Genomic DNA, 20761 nt, shown 5'->3' on the forward strand with positions numbered 1-20761 from the left:
ATTTAAAGGAATGAAATCCATCAACCATGTGGTATTTATAGTTGAGTGTTGGCAAATAAATTGTGTAAGTTTGACATTTTAAGGATTTGTAATGTTTAAAAGAAATTGGTGTTTTGAAGCAACAGATGAACCTTATGATTCTATTAAAAATATATTATTGACGAGTTCACTTTGGCTTGCTGTTTTATACTGAAGTCTTCCTAAAATGATACACATTTAGGACAACTTAAGAATCATTACATTTGTAGGGCGCCTGGGTGGCTCAGTCGTTAAGCGTCTGCCTTCGGCTCAGGTCATGACCCCAGGGTCCTGGGATTGAGCCCTGCATCTGGCTCCCTGCTCAGCAGGAAGCCTGCTTCTCCCTCTCCCACTCCCCCTGCTTGTGTTCCCTCTCTCACTGTGTGTCTCTCTGTCAAAAAATAAATTAAAATCTTAAAAAAAAAGAATCATTACATTTGTAAGTTTATTAGATTTGTGGGAGCTATTGAAGTACTCAAGAAGATTTTGTTTATTAAATTGTAGCACTTAAAAAAAAGTGAAGATTTCACATTTATAAATAAATTCGAGCTCTTTATGGCAATCTCAAGAAGTTGTCAGAGTCGTGCTATTCATGGCTGTAGAATAAGATTTGGAAGTTGGATTAGAAACTAAAGGAAAGGAGCGCCTGGGTGGCTCAATTGTTAAGCGTCTGCCTTCGGCTCAGGTCATGATCCCAGGGTCCTGGGATTGAGCCCCGCATCGGGCTCCCTGCTCCGTGGGAAGCCTGCTTCTCCCTCTCCCACTCCCCCTGCTTGTGTTCCCTCTCTCGCTGTATCTCTCTCTGTCAAATAAATAAAATCTTAAAAAAAAAAGAAACTAAAGGAAAATTAAATATGAAAATTTGTATGTTAATGAAATAAATATTACTTTTTAGAATGGGACTTGGACAATATTTGGGGGCACAAGAGCCACTCTTCAGAATTTCACACAATCTTTCATTGGCACCTGAGTCCCTGAGGCCGAGTCACGGTCTCCTTCTGGGTCCCGTTCCCCCAGCACTTGGTATGCACCCAGTTGTGCACACACCGCAGTCCCTGCCAGCGTGTGAGTTTCTGCCCAGGGGGTGTCTACGCTCCTCTGGGCAGGGACCGTTCTTACTTCTCTTTCTTCTCCTTCTATCCCCAGAACCCACGGCAGCCTTGGCACTAGGGGGCGCATCTTGGTCAGCTCGGGCTGTTAGGACAAATGCCACACGCTGGAGGCTTCAACAACAGAAACGTATTTCTCACGGTTCCGGAGGGAAGTCTGGGATCAGGGTGCCAGGTGAGTTCCTGTTTTGGAGATGGCAGCCTTCATGCTGTGTCCTTATGTGGCCGACAGAGAGATCATTTCTCTCGCATCTCTTCTTAGAAGGGCACTAATCCTGTCGTGAGGATGGAGCTCTTGTGACCTAATCACTTCTCAAAGCTACCTCCCACCAAATACCATCCCACGGGGGATTAGGGCTTCAACGTGTAAATTGTGTGGGACACAAACGTTCAGGGGACCTGAGAAATGTTCACAGAAGGCTGAGCTGGGGGAAGGACATGGCCCAGGATGAACTGGGGGCACGCTGTGGAAGGGGGGCCGGGGGTCGGCCTCACTCACGCTGGCTTTGCCGCCTGGCCCCTCACACACTTCTCTCCGGCTCCCGTTTGTGTGTTCTAGAGCTGGGCTCCATGTTTTCGCCCATGGCTCTCCTCCACATTCCAAACATTCACGGTGAGATTATACCAACACTTGCCCCGTCGTCATTTGTGGAGGGATCCACTGAATCATGTCACTTGTCACCCGTGAGCAGAAGCAGCTGCTCCTGGGCCTTCAGAAGTCGCTGTCTCGGGGACAAGGTGGCCTCTGTGGAGCCACAACTGCCGTCTTCATTGTTTCAGAGGGAGCACGGCCGGGCATCAATCTCTGGGCAGAAGTGATTTCTTTTTATTCACAAAATGGATTTGTTCTGGCCAAGAAGGTGGCTGAAAGGATAAAAGGGAATCTAGAGTCTTGAGAGGCTGTGTCTTTTTCATCTCTGATTCCACCTCGAAGCACAGCACCTGGCACCTTACAGACATGTGATTAAATGTTTAAACAGGTGTGAGGATGAATGAATGAGAAAGAAAAGGGTTCCGTAAGGGAAGGGGTTGTACTCTATCAAAATGCGTCTGTGGAAGCCGGCAGCGAGCGTGGTAACAGATGACTCCTTTATCTGTGTGCAAGAGTGCCCCTGTTTCAAGGAGCTCCTTTCCATCAGGTTTGAGTGAGAGCTACCACCTTCCTCAAACCTCATGTCCTGTTCACGGGAGTGGCCGGACCAACCCAGGAGCCCCAGTGGGGAGGGTCTCCCTCATTCGATGCTTCTTGTGAAGAGAATTAGCCCCGCCAAAGAGAGGAACAGAGACAAAGGACAGAGAGAGAGGTCTTGTGGAGTTTCAAGTTCCTGTTTCTGTACTTCTGAAGCCAGAATTTTCCCTTTCTGCCTAAACTAGTTTGAGTTAGTTTCCTGAAAACCAACGGAATGATGATGGTGCTGATAATAATAGTGAATGTATTGCGTCCTTTCTGTGTGCTAGGCACTTTTCTAATCCCCAAAATTGTTGGCCCACTTCGTGTTCACAAAAACTCTTACAGAGAAGTTTTATTATTGTTGAATTTTTCAGATGAAGAATCAGGACAAGCTAGTTAACATGTTCAAGTTCACACAGCCGGGGAGAGGCAGAGCCTGGAGTCGGCTCAGGCAGTTGGCTCGAAAACAAGCTCCTCCCAAGGTTCTGAGCTACTCCTCTTTGTGCTAGTGCTTGATGACAATGATGATGAACACCATGCACCCCCCACCCCCCATTATGTTGGGAGAAGCTTCTAGCTCACCAGTGGTGATGGGTGGGGGGTTGCTGGGAAGTCCCAAATATAAGCAATCATCAAGCTGGAGAAGGGAGTGTGCCAAGCTTATAGTGGCCTTGATGTTTGTATTAAGTATTGTTTGTTACTGAAGTTGGAGCCATTCTTGGGTTGGGGGTAGTTTTCTTGGTCACTGCCGCGTGTTCAGCTAGGTTAGGCTAGGCCTGGAGAGAAGGAGGGGAACAGTCTGGAATGGACCAGAGACAGGTGCGCCTGAAGGGTCCCAGGCCTGGCAGAGTCCAGATGCTCCTGGTCCCTCACATTTGTATACTGATTCACAGTTGACAAGTACATTTTGTCTCACTTCATAATCATTACTGCCATCATACAAAAAGGTTGGTTAATATCTGAATGCCTTATATGTTAATAAAAAAAAGAATAAAAAAATTTGAAAAAAAATCTGAATGCCTTGTACACATGCTATACCTAATATAGCACAAAGTTTATTAGAGAACATAAAAAACCCAAACATACCCTTGAATACACTGAGAGTCACCCTAGAGATCCTGCCGTACTTGGGAACTTGGGAGTTTTAGCATCTGCTAGCTTACTGATGTGAATAAACCGGATTCCCTGGCAATGTGCATTTTATTTATTTATTTATTTATTTATTTATTTATTTATTTATTTATATTGATAGTACATGCAAGTTCGAGCAAGGGTAGAGAGGGACAGAGTGAGAGGGGAAGAGAGAGAATCTTAAGCAGGCTCTACGCTCAGTGCAGAGCTCAACCTGCGGCTGGACATGGGGCTCGATCTCATGACCCTGAGAACATGACCTGAGCTGAAATCATGAGTTGGAAGCTTAACCAACTGAGCCACCCAGGTGCACCAACCCCTGCAATGTGCATTTTAGGTAAAGAATTATGGAGTTCAAGGGACATGCCATTCTCTTTGTGCAATTGTTTAAGTGGAAATGGAATTTTGATCTCAATTTTCAAAAAACTGCTGTTATTCCTACTTGTTGAATGCTTAGGATGAATCTGTCCTGGGCACAGTGGCATGGTCCCTGAATCCATTCCTGAGGGCTAGGGCAGTTTCGAAAGAGAGGGCTGGGTCACTGAGGAGCTAAGGAAGCAGAGAAAGGGCACCCATACATGGTCTTGGAAGAGCTGGAGATGATTTCCCAGACCAAGAGTCTCGAGAGATCCATTTGTTCCTGTGGAGGTTGATGCGTGGCCTCTGAGACCAAGATGGGGTAAGAGGGGAGTGTAAGGAGAAGGGCAGATGTGAGAGAATGTGCTTAAGAGAGCCCAGGCAGGACATTTGGGGGCAGGAGAAGAGGTCAGTGTGGCAAGATGTAGGCAATTGAGAGTGCTGGAGAGACACGTTTGACAGCCTGCAGGGCTGGAATTTTACACAGGTGAAAAGGAAAATGTACCATCTGTCTGTAAGAGTCTGTAGACCCGTTCATTCGTGTAGACCCTTTAGTGGGTTATAACTGCCTGCTGACAGCTCTCAGCCACTCACACAGAGTGAGTTCCCCGCCTATACTCCCATGGCAAGCACCTCAATGGTCCCTCTAGCATATATATCATTATCACCTTGTACTTTAAGCTTTTGCATGCCTGGCTCCCCCAGGAGACTCTAATCCTTTCAATGTAGCAATGTGTTTCTTCTGTTGCTAATCCCAAGACTTGGCACAGCCCCTGGCACAATTGAAGGCCCTTATATAGTTGAGTGAATGTTGTTATTGAAGCATTGTTCATGCTAAGTATTATTGACAGTACGTTGTTTGTATTTAAAGACAACACTACACATCATCTGGCCATGAGCTTTACAACGCATCAACATCTCTGAGCTTTGGTTTATTCTTTTGGGAAAAATAGATTAAAGAAATCCCTGTATCAGAGTTCTTTTTTTTTTTTTAAATTTTATTATGTTATGTTAGTCACCATACAATACATCACTGGTTTTTGATGTGGTGATCCACGATCCATTGTTTTCGTATAACACTCAGTGCTCCATGCAGTACGTGCCCTTCTTAATACCCATCACCGGGATAACCAATCCCCCCTCCCCCCTCCCCTCCAACACCCTGTATGTTTCTCAGAGTCCCTAGTCTCTCATGGTTCATCTTTCCCTCCGATTTCCCTCCCTTCATTTTTCCCTTCCTTCTCCTAATGTCCTCCATGCTATTCCTTATGTTCCACAAATAAGTGAAACCATATAATAATTGACTTTCTCTGCTTGACTTATTTCACTTAGCATAATCTCCTCCAGTCCCATCCATGTTGATGTAAATGTATCAGAATTCTGTGACCTTTCTAACCATAATGAGTCTTTATGGCCTATCTTGGAATTTTAACTGCTTATTCATCGACTCAATGCTTTTGGCTTGGGTCAGAGGTCCTAAATGCTCCTATGGAGTAGGATAATTTTCTAAATGAAATAAATTGCTTCAGTAAAGGTTCAAACGCCAACCCTGGCCATATGTGAAAATGCTTTAATCAACTTATAGTCAGTCTTATTATTATAAAATAATTTTTGCTTTTATACAAAATGAATAAATATGCCTAGAAAACCCATAGAGTTTTATAGCTTTGCCTAGAAAATCCAGGTAATAAATCAGATCACTCAATTTCCACAATTATTTGGATAATTAATATTTATCAATTGATAATTGATCATTGAACTGGATAATTAACTGGAAAATATGATAGAATGGAAAGATTTCTTCCTCTTGGGAAGTGGCTAACAAATAGTCCTCAGCCTGGTTTCAAACATAGAGAGTTGTTGCTGTTTTGTTTCCAAAATTATTCTATTAGAGAAAAAAGATGATATTTAAGCATGAATGATTTTACAATAAACAGTACGAACTAGAGAAGAGGTAAATTATGGAAGAAAGGTCGACAAGAAACCTGGTTTGCTAGTGTCTTAAATGGAAGTGGCCCTGGCTGCTTATGCTGGAAGTTTGATTCTTCACTGATGGGAGGGATAACTGGAGAGATAAAAACCCCTGTGATGTTGACCAGTAGTACAGAGTCAACAGTGATGGTGAGAATGACCACGTGTATTAACAGTAGTGGTAAACAGTACCCCAAGAATGTTAAAGGCAAGCTCGCACAATGATGTGATAAGGGGGTGGCTAGGAGTCAGGTAGATACGCATTTGAAATTTGTCACGGCCCCTCAGTGGTCATTACTTTGGGTCGATTGCTTAAATTCTCTGTGCAATGGTTTTCTTGCTTGTAAAATGATACTTATATCCAAGAATTGTACTAAGGAGTAAGATTTAAGGGAAAGGGACAAAACCACTGGCTCATAGGAGACTAATAGGTATTGTTAGTAGCTGTTATGGCTATTATGTTCAAAATGTTACTGTGGGGAGTAATATATTCCACACCTTTGTTGATATCTTGGAGAGGCGCATGACTGAATCATCAGGGCGCGTTGGGACAGATGTGTGCACTGGGCAGAGGAGGACATGAGTTCCTGGGCCAGCCCAGGCCCTCTTGGGAAGAAATGTGTACTCTTGGTCTTGGTCTACCAGACAGCACACTTTTAGGAGTCTGGAAATCAGACAGAAAGAAGAGGTATGTTTGAAGGAGGACAGTGCAGCAAGACATGGTGTTGGAAGCAGGGAGGCTCTAATCACAAGACAGGGAATGAGAGGAACCTCGCCAGGGCACTGGTGGTGAGGAGCCATGCCAGGCTCTCCATCGGAAGACAGGGAGCAATATGGCCCAGTTAGGAACAGCTAACCCATGATGGCCATACAAAGCACCAGTGCTATTCTGTATGCTTTACAGGCATTCAGTTGCTTGATGTTCATACTGGCTTTAGAGGTGGGAAACTTCAATATCATCCTGTTTCATTTGTACCCAGGGCTTAATTTATAGAGGTGACCAAGTGACAACAGAGAGAGGGATGACACTGGAAGAAGTTTTATACCTTAAAGTTTCTAAGAGGAGGTGTACGTGACACCACATAGGGCCACATAGAGAAGTACCAGCATCAAGACGCGGAGTATGAAGGAGAAAGCATGGCCCAGAGTCTTTAGTGTGGTTTCTATGAGAACAAGAAGGAATGGGTAAAGAAGTGTTGTCAAGTTTAAGCAGATTTAGGATTGGACACCTTGAATAATTTTGGTGGGCCTTGCTTTATAGAGGTGGTCTCCTGTTCTTCAGGACCCGGCCCTTGAATGATACGGGGCCAGGGAAGTACTGGCTTGGTGTGAGAGAGTCAGATAAAAGAGGTGCTTGGGAATATGGGCTTTGGACTGGTCGGTTTGCATATGAAAGGCATGCTCTCAGTCCAGTTGCTTGCTAACTCTAGAAATTAGCTAGCCCCCCGGAAAGGGGCAGTCACTCCCCTAGCCAGCAAGGACCCCAAGATGTGAAAGCATCATAAAATATACAGAATAAAAAAAACATGATTAATATATCCCCTTTGATATATCCCCCCATGTAACTTGCAAAAGACCACACAGCTATGTGATGAAGTTGGACATTCAATCGAGGAACGTCTGTGCTTAACCACTCTGATAACCCTCCAGTTAATGTTGATCTTTCTAGAAGTGGTAAAGTGAAAGTGTTTGCTTATTATGGCAAACCATTCTTTACAAACCAGTAGAGGTTTAGGGGGCGGGGTTTTGAGATGTCTTATTTATTTTATTTTATTTTTTAACTGAAGTCTAATTGACATACAATATCCTATTAGTTTCAGGTGTCCATCATAGTGATTCCATATTTTCATATACTATGAAATGATTCCCCCAATAAATCTAGTTATCATCACACCACACAAAGTTATTACAATATCAACTCTATTCTCTGTGCTGTACATTACATCCCTATGACTTACTTATTTTAAAACCAGAAGTTCAATCCTCTTCTTAAACCCCTTCACCTATTTCGCCTGCCCCCTCTAAAATGGGGACAACTTTCTGAGGTCGACATGAGGGCATAGTGTGCTATTGCAGCTTGACTAAATACATTTCACTTTCATGATCCAAGGAAAAACGCCGTCATCATGCACCAGAATGCTTTCCAGAATTCAAGAGGGCACGTTGGACTCCAGATGTCATCCTGATTAATGGGGAGCAGGTGACATGACGGGCTAGGCAAGCACTCATCTCCCATGGGTGGTTTAGATTTTGGCTGGCCTGATGCAGAGAGGTGGTCTTTGATGACCTTCCAAGGTTTACTAGGGGCATAACATAATTTTTTTCTAGTTTCCATATCTCATGGATCCATAGCTTCTTCCTGGTCCACACAAAGTGAGGCAGCAAATGAGCTGGTACAAGTAACTTATGCCTTTTTCAAGTTAGATGAGTTAGCGTGGCATTGTGAATATCTCCTTGACTTGCTGAAAATCTTTCAAAATCTGTCATTAAGTGGAAATGTATATTTAGATGCAAATTGGAAATTCACAAACATTAACGTTCTCTCCTCTTTGTGAAAAATACAATTTACTCTTGTTTTCCTGAATCAAAAAAATCCAAATATTTTGATTTCCTAAGCTTTTTTTCCAGCAAACCTCACAAGTAAGCCATTTGCTTCATGTGTGTTGTGGTATCACTTAGGACAAATAAGCACACCTTTCTTGGCAGTTGTCACCTGCTGGGCATGATGTTAAAAGGCCTTATTTTAGTATCTTGTTTATAGATGCATTGGCAAATTTAATTCACATAATAACCTGATGAAGCAGGCAGGACAGATTTTGTGGAAATACTGTTTTTGTCCCATCAGCCACATTTCTTGTTCTGCAAATAAGAGAAAACTCACAGAAATCGGCGAGTCCCAAGCAGATCTCAGTGTTTTTCCCACATAAGCAGCGATCTGTGGGTAGACAGTGGTGGGCACTGGTCTGGGCACTCAGTGACACTATTCAGGGCCTGGCTGTCCCCAGTTTTCTGTCTGCCTTCCTCGCTGGCTTGGCTCTCATCACCAGACTTACTGCTGCCAACTTGCAACCTCTTGTCTAAATTCTACACAGAGAACCCTGGCAGGAGTTGACTCTACCTGACCCCTTCCTCCCGGCAACAACTCTTTATTTTTAGCTCTGAAATAAAAATGTTATGTTGTCTGTGGATCCAGGGTATCAGTTACACAAGACTGTTTTCCCCACGAGGCGGAAGTGAGAGCGGAAAAATGACCTTTTCATTTTGTAGTTGAAAAGCCCACTCTAGTGGGAGGTGAAAAGAACCAGAAGATTATTTCTACGTTCATTTTTTCAATTTACAGCTTTGTCAGATGTTTCTTGACAGACCATCTCTATCCTTAACCACGTTTTGCTCTGTATTGGATTCTAGGTCTGCTGCTATGGGGACGATGAGTCATGGTCAGAACTGTTGTTGGGAGCGGTCACTTCTGGACTAGAAAACGTGGGACCAACTTGAGGGTACACACTTCCAGCACAACGGCCCATGAAGTAGTAGCTCAGAGAAGGTGTGGTGGTTTTGCCTATGTGTCAACGTGAAGAGGCTACCATCCCCAGTTATTCAACCAAACGCCAATCTAGGTGATGCTCTGAGGGTATTTTGTAGATGTGATAAAGTCCAAAGTCAGCTGACATTAAGTAAGGGAGTATTGTCCTAGGTAATCTGGGTGGGCCTTCAGCACTCTGTGGAAAAGGCCTTAAGAGCTGAGCTGAGGAAGAAGAAGTCAACCTGAGGACAGCCGTATTCATGTGTGCCAAGGGCGCCAGCCTGCCCTCCACGTTTCGGACTGTCCTAGCCAGCCCCTATGATTGCACAAGCCAGTTTGTCCCAACAGATCTCATTATCTCCTACGGGACTGGTTGAACCCTGACTGATACAGATGGTATTACTCAATGTCTTGAAAGCTCTACTAGCCCACATTTTCAAACCTGACAATGTTTGTTCTCATGCTGTGTATTCGTTTCCTAGGGCTGCCATCACAAATTACCGCAGACTTTGTGACTTAAAGTGACAGACATTTATTTTCTCACTTGGAGGCCGTGTGAAGGCCACAAGTTTTGGAGGCCAGAAGTTCCATATCCGGGTGTCGGCAGAGACATGCCCCCCCCCGAAGGCTCTAGGGGAATCCTTCCTTGCCTCTTCTACCTGCTGGTGGTTCCAGCTGTTCCTTGTAGATCATCATGCCCATCTTTGCTTTTATCTTCCCATGGCCTTTTCCTCTGTGTCTGTGTCACCTCCTCTTCTGTCTCTTACAAGGACACTTGTCATTGGATTTAGGGTCCATCCAAATAATCCAGGGTGAACTCATCTCAAGATCTTAAATTATATCTGTAAGACCCCTTTTCCAAGTAAGGTTGAATCACAGATTCTGGAGAATGCAGCTTTTTTTGCAGGAGGAGGGGGGCTATCATTCAACTCACTTCATGCAGTTTTGAGTTTGGGATAATTTCCTGGTGGGTCTGCAATCATAAAAAGAATGGAATCTGATATCTATGACTTAATGAACCTAATTTTAACTTCCTTCTGTTCTTCCCAATTGCACATTCTTCCCTGTTCTTCCGTGGGTCCCAGCTCACTTCACCAGTGTCATAGGGTGACAGTCGATTGTGATCTGCGGTCTTTACATGTCTCTTGGGATCCCTTTGTGTCTTGCTGCTACCCCCACAGGCCTCCACCCATGAGGATGAGCTGGGGCAGGCCTCTCCTTCCATTACAGTCCTGCACCACTTCCGTCCATAACTGTCCAGTGAGTCAGTGTATGTTGCATGTCCCCTCTCCTTCATTTTATATTCTTCTCCAATGAAGTTACGGTGTCAAGAATTGTTAGTAAGTTAACGTACTCCAAATATATCTGGAATGCCTTGAGGATCATCTCTATTTGTGGATGTGCTTAAATGAAATTCAAATATGACTTCTAAGCCTTTGAAGTCAAATATGACTTCAAAGAATAATGTAGAATATTATTGTAGGGTTTTTTGAAGGGATTGTCACAGTGCATCCAATAGGAAAACATCTGTAAAATTTATCACTTCTTTGGAGGCTGCTCAAAAAATCTCACTTCTTGTCCCCACCACCTTACATTCCATGACCCCTCCCGCCCCCCTTCTCTTTTTCCCTTCCTCTTTCTCCATATGGGGTTGCATCCTACAACTTGGTATTAAAAGTGTCTACTTAATTTCACCAAGTACTGCTATAATTGATTCACTTATTCACCTATTTGTTCATTCAGCAAGAATTGGTTGGGTGTTTACCATGTGCTAAGCACTATTAACAGGTCCTGAAGATATGAAACCACATCTTGTTTTTCCATTCATCTATAGATGGACACGGGCTGCTTCCATATCTTGGCTATTGCAAATAATGCTGCAATAAACATAGGGTGCATATATCTTTTTAAATTACTGTTTTTATTTTCTTTAGGTAAATAAATACCCAGTAATGGAATTGCTGGATCATATGGTAATTGTATTTTTAATTTTTTGAGGAGCCTCGGTACTGTTCTCCACTGTGGCTGCACCAATTTACATTCTCACCAACAGTGCCCAGGGTTCCTTTTTCACCACATCCTCAGCAACACTGGGTTTTCCAGTCTTCTTGATTCTAGCCATTCTGACAGGTGTAAGGTGATATCTCATTGTGGTTTTGATTTGCATTTCTCTGATGATGAGTGATATTGAGCATCTTTTCATGTGGTATATATGGAATACTGCTCAGCCATAAAAAAGAATGAAATCTTGCCATTTGCAACAACATGGATGGATCTAGAGGGTATAAGTCAGAGAAAGACAGAGGGTAATAAGTCAGAAAAAGACAAATATCATATGATTTCACTCATATGTGCAATTTAAAAAACAAAACATATGAACAAAGGAAAAGGAGGCAGACAAAAAACAGACTCTTTTTTTTTTTAAGATTTTATTTATTTGACAGAGAGAGAGAGAGAGAGAGAGAGAGAGAGCACAAGCAGGGGGAGGGGCAGGCAGATGGAGAAGCAGACTCCCAGGACCCCTGGGATCACGACCTGAGCCGAAGGCAGATGCTTAACCAACTGAGCCACCCAGGCATCCCAAAAAGCAGAGTCTTAAGTACAGAGAACAAACTGATGGTTACCAGAAGGGAGGGGGGTGGGGGATGGGTGAAATAGGTGAAGGGGATTAAGTGTACACTTATCATGATGAGCACAGAGTAATGTATAGGATTGTTGGATCACTATATTATACACCCGAAACTGATATAACACTGTATGTTAATTATACTTCAATTAAAAAGAGAAGAAAAAGATCTGCATTTGAGTTGATAGTACAATACCAATGATAATAATGCCATGTTCCTTGATTTTGAGTATGCGCTACACTTACGCAGATGTTATCATTTGGGAAGCTGATGAAGTGTACACAGGAATTCTCTCTACCACTTTTTTTTTGCAGCTTCTTGCGATTCATAAATGAGTTCAAAATATAAAGTTATTTTTCAAAAGATATAAAACTGATAAGACTGTCTTTTATAGAGCTGGCATTCAGATGGATATGCACACATACAAGTAAACAAACATATACACAGGGTCTAGTGGTAAGTGTGTTGAGGCATTTCATTGCCCTTGGTTCTCCGGTGGGGCTCTGAGTAGATTATTTTGCTGGGACTTTAATACATTTGTATTTGCTAAGAGCATGTGCCAAGCAAGACCAGCTGAGTTTGACCAACAGGCAGAAAATAAAATTATTGGAAGATACTGGGTAGCTCATTTCACTGTTGAGAAGACTCAGAAAACAGACAGGGACAAAGGAAGGACAGCTGGGTAGGGGGGAAGATCCAGGGTTTCATCACAGGAAACCACTTCCTCAACGATCCCCAAGTCTGTGAAACACTCCATCAAGGCTCAAATCCCAGAGCATAGATTTGAATAGCCAGAGTTTAGGGATGGGCCCATGTCCTAGCTGCCAGGGTTCAGGATGGAAGTCTTCCCCACAGTGAGTGCATCCCCAGGTAGGCATGTTGGTGAGATGCTGGGTAGATAAAAAGAAAGAAAGCATGTCCAGATCACATACTGTGCAGTGGTTTTGAAATACGTTCGCAAACTCTTGGACCTGCCTCCCTTCAAAAGGTGAGCCATTCTGCTTAACGTGGGCTGTATTTGGTGGCTTGTGTCCAACGAGTAGATTGATCAAGATGGAGTATCACTTCTGAAATTAGGACACAGAGGGCATTGTGGCTTCCTCCTTATTCTCTTTCTTGGATTGCTTATTCTGGGAGAAGGTAGGGACCCCCAAACAGCCTTATGGAGAGGTCTCTGTGGGCAGGACCTGAGGCTCCAGCCAGCAGCATGTGAAAGAGTGTGCTTGGAGGTTCCATATGTACTGTTCACAAAAAGAAACGTTTTCTCCTTATATAATGCTACTATCAGTCATAGGACCAGAATGACACACCTTTTGTAAAGGGAGACAAACCAAACTCTTTCATATATTCACTCAGACCCAGGTCCTGTATGTCTGGCTGGTATACTTTCTTTTTTTTTTTTTTAAAGATTTTATTTATTTATTTGAGAGAGAGAGAATGAGAGAGAGCGAGTACATGAGAGGGGGGAGGGTCAGAGGGAGAAGCAGACTCCCCGCTGAGCAGGGAGCCCGATGCGGGACTCGATCCCGGGACTCCAGGATCATGACCTGAGCCGAAGGCAGTCGCTTAACCAACTGAGCCACCCAGGCGCCCTGGCTGGTATACTTTCTTTTATAAGTTCTCTTAAACTTGTTTTATGATCTGCCACTTGTGGATTTAATTGTAAGGTCCATTACTACCAGTATCCTATGTGTTAATACTAAATATGGGTAGAGGTTATAGTCCCTGTTTCTGTGATTGGTCCTGAGGCTCTAACTTGTATTTAAGAGTTTCCTTCTTTGCTGCTTAGTCTGGATTCTTTGTCTTTAGCCAGCACCTCCTGGACAGCTGGGGTTCTTTCCTCCTTGGGGTTATTCAAACCTTTGTTTTTGAGGGATCTGAGCCTGCATGTGTAGGATAAGAGTCATTACCCTTTTTGATTTTGCAATCAATGGGAGGAGAGGCCCTCAGGGATCACTAAATCCTCTGCTTCCTCCTCCCCCCCTCCCCCCCCCCCACAGCAGGGACACCACTTTCCTGACAAATGGAGGGAAAGTGATGTAATTTATCCATTTCTTACAGCGGATAGTCTACTGTTGACATCTATCTTAAAGTTGACACATTGAGCAACAGACATTTAGGTATGCCACTTAAGTTTGTGAAGAGAACTGCCTATATAATTAAAGGCAGAAAATAGCCAAATTTTCAGAATGCTTGGTGGGAGAAAAACAAGGACCTTATTGGAAAAGATGAAAAAAATCAACAATGTGAAAACAAAACACCCAGTTCTGCCTCTAGGAAAGCAGTTGGTCCTCCTTCTACCGTTTATATTCTGCAGCCCCCAAATCTTGCCCCATATCATTATTCTGTGTCTTCAGTGACCATTTGCTTAGAAGTGGGTTTCAAGGATCATTTGTCATTCTTGATTTTTTACCTCATCCGAACTACCAGGATACAACACAACCAGAAACAAATCAAGGGGATAAACAAGGATACAGAGAAAATTTTAAAACATGTGAGAACTATTTTGCTAAACTGTATGCAACTACATTGGAAACTTAGTGTCAGCTCAGTCTAAAAACAACAACAAAAGGAACACATAGAGTGTTTCAGGTAAATCTGGACAATAGAGTTTACAGTGAATACCTAACATTGTCTATTTCACTACATTGAAGGTATGTGTGTGTGTGGGGGGGTGCATCCTGGAGTAATAAAAGAAAAGGTTCCAATTAGAGCTCTTTGGATACTTATCATTCGATACTTATTAACTGTGTTACCCATAGGAAGTCAGTCCACCTCTCTGTGCCTCATATTTATGTCCATAATATTAAAAGATTTGTGATCCTATGAGTCTACAATGGTGAGCCTGAAGAAGCCTAAAGTGAGATATATGAAGATTTCTCAAGAGCGTGCAGTAGAAAGTTATCCTGTTTCTGAGTCAGCAGTTTCTTAATGAAAGGTGGAAAATCCAATTTATGTGACTGCAGACCTAAGGATTAAGTGGGAAGTGTTTATGATGTGGCTGTGAAATCTGGAAGTGGCTTCCAGGAAAAGCCAACTAGTTTTACCAGGGAGGGCCACCCACACGCCAGATGAGGGGATGATGGAAGAGAGAGGCCTGGAAGGAGTTGGTTGGCCATGATGGCTGTTCAGTGGGTAGTGACTCAGTTCAGTCAGCTGGACGGGTGTCAGCTGTGGGAAGGCAGAGAGCCTAAATAGATCTTGAATGTCTCACTTCAATGGATGCCCACTGCAGGGAAAGAGAATGGGAATATTCCATAAGCAATCATTAGAGAAGAGCTTGAGACTCTGAGAGATGACGCAGTGTCCAAAATCCATGGGCAGAGATGGTGGCTGATTTTGGTAGATGCAGTTTGCCCAGACAAGGGTCTGAGTTCTGGCTCTGCATTTTCTTGCAAATTGGGCAAGCTTGTTAATACTTTTGTGTTCGAACAGAGCAGTGAGCACACTGTCGGCTGTTAGGAAGCAGCTGGGCTGGGTCCACACACTTGGTTGTGTTGCGTTCACCTTGTGAAATGTCATGTGGTAAAAATTAAATCGCCTTCAAAGTCCAAATCAGTCTCCAACTGTGTAGCTATTGGCAGTTCCTATTTTTTCAGGCTCTTAAAGCATGGAATGGTCAACATCTGAGGTCTGAAATACTGACCCCTCTCACCCTGTATTGAAGACTTTGTTCAATGAACCCCCAGGGTACTAGCCTTGCTGCCTGGCAAAAATATGTGCCCCCAGAGTCTCACGCACAATTCAGTCTTGTTTTACGACCCTCCCAACAGACCATGTGTTTGGTTTTCCTCCCTGGCTCTGCTCGTTCTCGGTGAATGTCCTGGGTAAGTGGCCCGACAGGCTCCCAGGCCCTGTTCACATCCTGTGAGTGGCAGCAGATCTGCACACGAGCTCACCCGGTCAGGGACCCATCACCATACCCTCTACTGGTTGGCTTTGTCCCCCTGCAGACGCCATGGGGCCAAAGCTTTGTGGTGAACATAAAGGCCCAGGGAAGCCTGGACACAGGCGGTACAAGGCAAAAAACTGCATGAGACTCAGAGGATCACTTGACAACACCGCTCCAGGAGGATCAGGACCAGGACTGAGACATTTTCTTGAGGTATTTTAAGTTTACATCTTATAAATCAGCTTTGTTGATTTTATAGTTTGTGCCTAACCATTCTCAACCAATTTTTTGGTTGTTGTGTTACTGGACATGAAAGAATTCTTCAGGTAGCATTTCAGATAAGAACCTGGACTAGGTAGGCTCCTGATGACTAAGATAGCTCAGGACAATTATGGTCACAAACCTGGCAGCCATATGTGGAATGGCACTGGCATGCCGTCTCTTCCTGGGACCCCAGGCCACACTGGGCTGACCTGAGTGAGGATGGCAGGGCAACTGTCAGGGGAGTTAATTCCCAAACTTTTTGCATGTGCATATATGTTCTATGTAATTACAGTTGTGGTGCATTTGCTTCACGTATTTTGTTTCCTGTGTAACATATTGTAAACATTTTCTGTGTTTCTATCAAGGTCAGCTTCATGAAGTCCCACTGGATCCCATGCTCAGAAGGGCCCTGGACCTGGTTTAATGATCTGTGGTCAACATCTTGAAATTCTTAATAATTTTGAGCAAGGCAACCGATGTTTTTATTTGGTAGTGGGACCTGCAAGTTATGTAGCTTTTCCTAGGTTCTCTTTTTATTTTATTTTGATGACTATATCATTTCATAATTTACTCTATGTTCATTTAAGCTGTACCGAATACAGATAATGCTGCAAAAATATCTTTATGACTATAGAGTTTAGTTTTGTTAAATTAATCAGGATAAATTCTAGCCGCGGGTTTTATGGACCACAGCATGTACATCTTTATGTCTCATATTACTATATTCTGATATGATATCTATATTTCTCCATATTCCTTATATAAAAAAAAAAGTATTACACATCCTACTTCTTTTAAGCCAGTAAGAGGATTACTCAGCTTTAGGCCTCTTGAAGAGAGCCCTGCCCCTGTCTTTCTTCTTGGCCAGCCCTGGGTGTGACAGGAGATGCCAGCATGTTGCTCCTTACTGAGAATGGGGGTGGCAATTACAGAGACCTGGGCATGAATCACTCTAGACATCAGCTTCTTCATCTAGTTGGGGAATAATACCTACCCCGAAGGACTACTTTTGTGAAGACCAAGCATTAGAGTAACCAACGTAGTGCCTGGAACTCTGCAGATACAAAATGAATGTGGGTTTCCGTTCCTGCTTAAATCAGTTTCCACCACTTACTGGCTCAGGTGCCCAGGAAACCAAAGGTCAGGAGTTTCAAGCCCCCCACCCCATTTTTTTTGTCTTTTCCAAAAGTATATAGATACCCATCACAAAAATCAGTTCTGGCTCCTTTTATTTAGAATTCTTTGTTGTTTGTGCTTTGTTACACTTTCTGCTTTTGGTCCTTTTTCTGAAAGCTCTATAGCTGTTTAAATGAAAAGTTTCCTGGGTGCCTGGGTGGCTCAGTTGGTTAAGCGACTGCCTTCGGCTCAGGTCATGATCCTGGAGTCCCAGGATTGAGTCCCGCATCAGGCTTCCTGCTCAGCAAGGAGTCTGCTTCTCCCTCTGACCCTCCCCCCTCTCATGTGCTCTTTCTCTCTCTCATTCAGTCTCTCAAATAAATAAATAAAATCTTAAAAAAAAAAAAAGAAAAGTTTCCTTATTCATAACTTAGAATGTACAGGTGTTTAAGTATACAGTTATATATCTATATAAAAGCTACTCCAAGCAAGGCCAATGATCATGAAATGAAAAGTGAGAAAAGTATCAGAATGAGAAATAAATCAATATACTAAATCAACAGACCAATAGTATCGGTATTATCATAATAGAGCATTAAATTTTGCTCTGAACTTCCCAAGAACAAAGGCAAGAAGGCAAATGCATGTGTATATAATTGCTATTATTCACAAGAGACAGTGTTTCTTGTAGTGGATATTCTTCCTAATAAATTTTCAAATAGATTTGTCACATGGGCAAGGATACTTATTTATCCCTGTCTGATTCATAGGAATTACTCAATAAGCATGTTGAACAAATGAATACTGGACTTTATAGTGCAGGCATTGGACACTATGGAAAACAGCAAAGCTGTAATAATTTCTTGCTAATATTTATGAGACAGCTGAATCAGGTGCTGTGCTAAAAGCTTTGTATACATAGGTTCATTTAGTCCACACAAATGCCCACGAGGGTGTTATTAACATTCCTATTTTACCCTCGAAGAAGCTGAGGCATGAAGACATCAAGTCGTGTTTCTAGGGCCCACAGTGGGCAGTGGGAAGCCAGGGCTTGACCATAGATAGCACATTCACTCACCCATTCTGCCACATTGTCCCATGTTGTGGTGCGGGACCCATCCGTAGTGAGCAGTTCAGCACCTTCATAAAGTCCTTCATGATTTCTCGTACCATGTAAATCCTGATGGACACCTGGGAGGCTCATCAAACGTACCTGTGGTTACTCTTACCTTCTGGTGGGAATATCAACTGGTGAAGTCTTCTGGAGGGCAATTTGGCAACTCTTATGTAAGACGCTTTAAACATGTCCATCCTCTCTGGCCCATTATTAACGTCAAAGAATGTGGCATAAAGAAATGATCCCAAAAGCATATGAAGATTATAGCTGCAATTGGATATATCTGGAATATCCAACAGTAGGGAAATCAATTTAGAAAAAAAAGCAGTTTAACACAACTGAGATAGAATAAAACACCTCCATTAAAAATTATCTTTTAAAAAGACACTTAAATACATAGAAAATTGTTCATGGTGTTTTGTTATGTGGGCGAAAATACGGTCTTAAATGGTAAGTATATTGTGGCTTTAATTTTGCAAAGGGTACATCTCTGGTGGAAGTTTAAACCAATACAAGCACTTTATTTTTTTATTTAAAGATTTTATTTATTTGAGAGAGAGAGAGCGTGCACACAAGCAGGGGGAGGGGCAGAGAGAGAGGGAGAAGCAGACTCTCCTGCTGAGCAGGGAGCCTGTCGAGGGGCTCGATCCCAGGACCCTGACATCATGACCTGAGCCGAAGGCAGATGCTTAACTGACTGAACCACCCAGGCGCCCCCAGTACAAGCACTGTAAATGCTAGAGTCATTAGACAGTATATATTAAAATTTAGGGGCGCCTGGGTGGCTCAGTCGGTAAAGCATCGACTCTTGATTTTGGCTCAGGTCATGATCTCAGGGTCATGATCTCAAGGTCGTGAGATCAAGTCCCTAGTTGGGCTCCATGCTGGGTGTGGAGACTGCTTAAAATTCTCTCTCTCCCTCTGCCCTTCCCTGTTGCACTTTCTCTCTCTTTAAAATAACTAACCAACTAACTAAAATTTAGATTCTATGATCCAGCAATTCCACTCCATCTTACCTGCCTGAGTCCCATGGACACAAAGAGGCACGTAGTTTTATTTTTTAATAATGCAAATTGGAAGTCACTTTAATATCTACCAAAATGGAAGAGTTAAATACACTGTGATGTGTCCTAACTATGGAATAGCATTTGATAGTTAGAAAGATCAGGGTACTGGCATGGAAACAGAATATTTACTGATAGATTATTAGGTGCAAAAAGCAAGTTGCTGGAAGGAAAGTATAATTTATGTTCTTCTGAAGATTCGATACAATCTATTGCTATGTCTGTATGAGCATGCATGATTGAAAGATTCACTCTGGAAGGAGACATATGATAATGGTTACTTATTCTGAGATGAGAAATGGAGGATGGGCTAGCTATAATGGAAAATTCATTTTAGCTGCAGTGTTCAGATCATGTCCAAGAAGAATGCAATTATATGTGACTTGTGCAATTAAAAATAAACTAACTTTGAGTATCAAAGAAAAAAAAAGAAAAATATATGAAAATGTTGAGTGGCTGTCTTTTTTAAAATGTTTTCCTTTAGTTATTATTGACTTTAATCTTATTAAATTAAGAATTGTAGCTCTGGTTCTAAACCTGAAAATTCTATATTTCCTAACTCTGGCATATAATGAATGTCTGGTACATAACTTTTGATTGGATTCCTTCTTTGTCAAAAGTAGCACCTCTCTAGGGTTCCTTGGGTGGCTCAGTTGGATAAGCATCTCCCTTCAGGTTGGGTTGTGATCCCGCAGTCCTGGGAGAGAACTGCTCATCGGGCTTCCTGCTCAGAGGGGAGTCTGCTTCTCCCTCTCCTTCTGCCGCCCCACTTGTACACACTTTCTCTCTCTCAAATAAATAAATAAAATCTTTAAAAAAAATAAAGTAGCACCTCTCCAACACCATTACTACCCTCCTACGGTACTTAATTTCCTTGGTAACATTTATTTAACTGCTTGGCATCTACGTGTTTGTGTCTATTTGGTCTCTCCCCATTGCAATGTAAGCTCCTCATAGAAGGGCCCCTGCCTGGTTTTCTGCCACTTATTACTGTAGCAGGTGGAAAGGGCCTTGTACATAGAAGCCACGAGATAAATTAATAAATTGTTACAGGAAATAATGTGGAATGATTTATATCCACTAAAATACCAACAGTGTTGTTTTTTTTTTCCTGAATGGTAGGATGGTTGATTTTTACATATTTTAAACGCGATGGTTTTCAAGGTTTTCTTTTTTTTTTTTAAGATTTTATTTATGTGTTTGAGAGAGACAGAGGGAGCATGAACAGGGGGAGGGGCAGAGGGAGAGGGAGAAGCAGGCTCCCTGCTCAGCAGGGAGCCCAGATGGATGCGGAGCTCTATCCCAGGACCCTAAGATCAGGACCTGAGCCAAAGGCAGATATGTAACTGATTGAGACACCCAGGCGCCCCCAAGGTTTTCTTTTTTCTTTTTTTTTTTTTT

The 20761-nt window shown here is 42.7% G+C and overlaps 1 long non-coding RNA gene across 1 annotated transcript; it reads left to right on the forward strand.

Annotated features, from left to right (window-relative positions):
* The first annotated feature begins 1174 nt into the window (after positions 1 to 1174).
* LOC110570249 lies at positions 1175 to 17420 on the forward strand. The gene is made up of 3 exons (XR_002479712.1): positions 1175 to 1302; positions 15861 to 16012; positions 16429 to 17420. It is a non-coding gene; the product is annotated as an uncharacterized LOC110570249 (long non-coding RNA).
* The last annotated feature ends 3341 nt before the right edge of the window (positions 17421 to 20761 follow it).

The sequence above is a fragment of the Neomonachus schauinslandi genome, chromosome 3 (genome assembly GCF_002201575.2).
Source record: "Neomonachus schauinslandi chromosome 3, ASM220157v2, whole genome shotgun sequence".
Lineage (NCBI taxonomy): Eukaryota > Metazoa > Chordata > Mammalia > Carnivora > Phocidae > Neomonachus > Neomonachus schauinslandi.